At 38.7% G+C, this 3397-nt stretch overlaps 1 pseudogene; it reads left to right on the top strand.

Annotated features, from left to right (window-relative positions):
• The first annotated feature begins 1668 nt into the window (after window positions 1–1668).
• LOC109548853 (bleomycin hydrolase pseudogene) lies at window positions 1669–3102 on the top strand (annotated as a pseudogene).
• The last annotated feature ends 295 nt before the right edge of the window (window positions 3103–3397 follow it).

Genomic DNA, 3397 nt, shown 5'->3' with positions numbered 1-3397 from the left:
GATTTACTTCTAGGTTTTCTATTCTGTTCCATTGAACTATGTACCCATCTCTCTACCAATACCACAGTCTTAACTAGTGAAGCTGCATAACTCTTGAAATCAGGTAGAATTATTTAAAGACTTAATCTTCTTTTAAAAATTGTTTCAGCTATTCTAGTTTCTTTTACTCTCCATATAATTAATATAATATTTTCTATATTAAAAATAATCTTGCTCATATTTTGATTAGAACTGTGTTAAACCGTATGTCAGTTTGGGAAGAATTGGCATCTTTACTGTGTTGAGTCTTCTAATACATGAACGCAGAGTATCTCTGTTTATTCAAAACTTTTATTTCCTTCTCCAGAGGTTTTGAAATTTTCAGCATACAAATTTCATACACGTTTTGTTAGATTTAAACCTCAGTATTCATTTTTTTGAGCCATTGTTAATGATACTGTGTTTTAATTTTTATGTTTATTGCTAGTACAAATGACTTCTCAGTAGTACAATTAATGTTGAGCTCGTATTCTATGACTGCTGAACTCACTATTCATTCTAGGAGTATTTTTAAGTTTTTTTGTTTTTTTTTTTTGTATTTTCTACATAGACAATCATGTCATCCTCAAATAGGATGTTTATTTTTTTCTTTACAGTCTGTATGTCTTTAATTTCCTTTCTTATCTTATTGCACTGGTACTACTTCCAACTCTATATTGAATAATGCTGGTGAAAGCAGACATTCTTACCTCGTTCCTAATCTTTGGGTGAAACCATTCAGTCTCTCATCATTAAGTATAATGTTACCGGTAGGTTTTTGTAGGTGTGCTTTATCAAGTCGAAGAAGTTGCCCTCTATTCCTATTTCACTGAGATTTTTTTTTAAAAATTATGAATGCATGTTAACTCTGTCATATATTTTTTTCTGAATCAATGTATGTGATTTTTTTTCTTTAGCTTGTTAATATGGTAAATTACTTTGCTTTTTCCATAACAAGTCAGTCTTGCGACCTTAGAGCCTTAGACTGAACCACACCTGGTTGTGGTAGATCATTCTTTTTATATATTGCTGAATTATTCTGTTAATGTTTATTAAGGATTTTTGCATGTGTATTAATGAGAGATATTTGTCTGTAGTTTCCTTTTTTGGTATTGTCTTTATTAGGGTAATACTGGTTCATAAAGTGAATTAGGAAGTGTTACTTCCTTTCTATTTTCTTGAAGATATTGTGAAGAATTGGTGTTAATTCTTCTTTACATATTTGGTAGAATTCTCCAATGAAACCATGTGGCCTGAAGATTTTTTTGAGGGGGAGTTTTCAAATTGTAAATTCAATTTACTTAACAATTATAGGACTGTTCAAATTATTATCTGTTATTTCATGTTTGGTAGATTTTTTTAAAACAATTTGTCCATTTCATCTAAATTGCCAAATTTATTTCTCTAGAGTTTATGTAGTATTTTCCTAGTATCCTCTGATATCTGCAGGTTCTGTAGTGCTTTTCTCCTTTTAAAGAAATATTTTTAAATGAATGGGTTAATTGAAAAATGTATTAAATTTTGAATACATTAAAAATATCTCAGTGGGAGAGGCAGGTCGGGTAGCTTAGGCAGCGAACCGCTGTGCAGTCCTGGCGCTTGCCTGAGGACCTCGAAACTACCGTTCCCCTGCCGGGCAGCGTGGGCACCATGAACAACATGGCAGGACTGAATTCAGGGAAGGTAGCTGCTCTGCTTCAGAAACTGAATTCCGATCCTCAGTTCGTACTGGCCCCAGCATGCTGGCACCACCCACGACCTGCTGGACATCTGTCTGAAGAGGGCCATGGTCCACGGTGTTCAGCACGTGTTCCAACAGGCTGTGCGTCTGGAAGGCAAGCCCGTCACCAACCAGAAGAGCTCAGGACGATGCTGGATCTTTCCTTGTCTGAATGTTATGAGACTTCCATTCATGAGAAAATTAAATATTGAAGAATTTGAATTTAGTCAGTCTTACCTCTTTTTCTGGGACAAGGTTGAATGCTGTTATTTCTTCTTAAATGCTTTTGTGGATACAGCGCAGTAAAAGGAGCCTGAGGATGGTAGGCTGGTGCAGCATTTGCTTACGAATCCTGCAAATAATGGAGGATAATGGGATATGCTTGTCAATATTGTTGAAAAATATGGTGTTATTGCTAAGTGCTTTCCTGAATCTTATACAACAGAGGCAACCGGAAGGATGAACGATATTCTGAATCACAAGATGAGAGAATTCTGTATACGACTACGGAACCTGGTATACAACAGCACAACCAAAGGAGAAATCTCAGCCACACAGGATACCACGATGGAGGAGATGTGCAGAGTGGTGTGCATCTATTTGGGTAATCCACCAGAGACGTTCGCCTGGGAGTATCAAGACAAAGATAAAAACTATCAAAAGATTGGCCCCATAACACCCTTGAAGTTTTACAGGGAACATGTCAAGCCACTCTTCAATATGTTTAGTGAATGACCCTCGGCCCCAGCACAAGTACAATAAACTTTACACAGTGGACTACTTAAGCAATATGGTTGGAGGGAGAAAAACTCTATATAACAACCAGCCCATTGACTTATTGCAGAAGATGGTTGCGGCCTCCATCAAAGATGGAGAGGCTGTGTGGTTTGGCTGTGATGTTGGAAAACACTTCAATGGCAAGTTGGGCCTCAGTGACATGAATGTCTATGACCTTGAGTTAGTGTTTGGTGTCTCCATGAAGAACATGAATAAAGCTGAGAGGCTGACTTTTGGTGAGTCACTTATGACCCACGCCGTGACATTCACTGCTGTCTCAGAAAAGGATGATTAGGAGGATGCTTTTGTGAAATGGAGAGTGGAAAATTTGTGGGGTGAAGACCATGGCCACAAACGTTACCTGTGCATGACAGATGAGTGGTTCTCTGAATATGTCTACGAAGTGGTGTTGGACAGGAAGCATGTCCCTGAAGAGGTGCTAGCTGTACTAGAGCAGGAACCCATTGTCCTGCCAGCCTGGGACCCCATGGGGGCTTTGGCCGAGTGATATTGCCTCCAGCTTTTCCTCCTCCCATGGGACCTGCAGTAGTTGCAAAGGACAGATCCAGGGACTGAAGCCAGAGTTACACAGGTGACTGTGTGTTCCCACCGGACACAGTCAGACTCTTGGATTTCTCCTCCAGGAATCTCTCTGGGAGAGTGTGCTTTATGCTGAAACAAAATACTCTCTAAAGAAAAAAGAAGGAAAGATCAACTCATACTATCGACTCTCCTCATCTCCAACAGCTCAGGGTCTCTTAGCATTTTAATCAGATGTAATTGTTTGTCTTAAGTCTGTCACACCAGTTCGGTTCAGTGTCTGTTTTATAAGGCAGGAGAGGATGAGCAATTGAGGTGTGTGGAGAGAAAACAGACCTAGTG

The sequence above is a fragment of the Tursiops truncatus genome, chromosome 5 (genome assembly GCF_011762595.2).
Source record: "Tursiops truncatus isolate mTurTru1 chromosome 5, mTurTru1.mat.Y, whole genome shotgun sequence".
NCBI classification, from domain to species: Eukaryota; Metazoa; Chordata; class Mammalia; order Artiodactyla; family Delphinidae; genus Tursiops; species Tursiops truncatus.
This window is presented reverse-complemented; position numbering and strand designations above follow the sequence as displayed.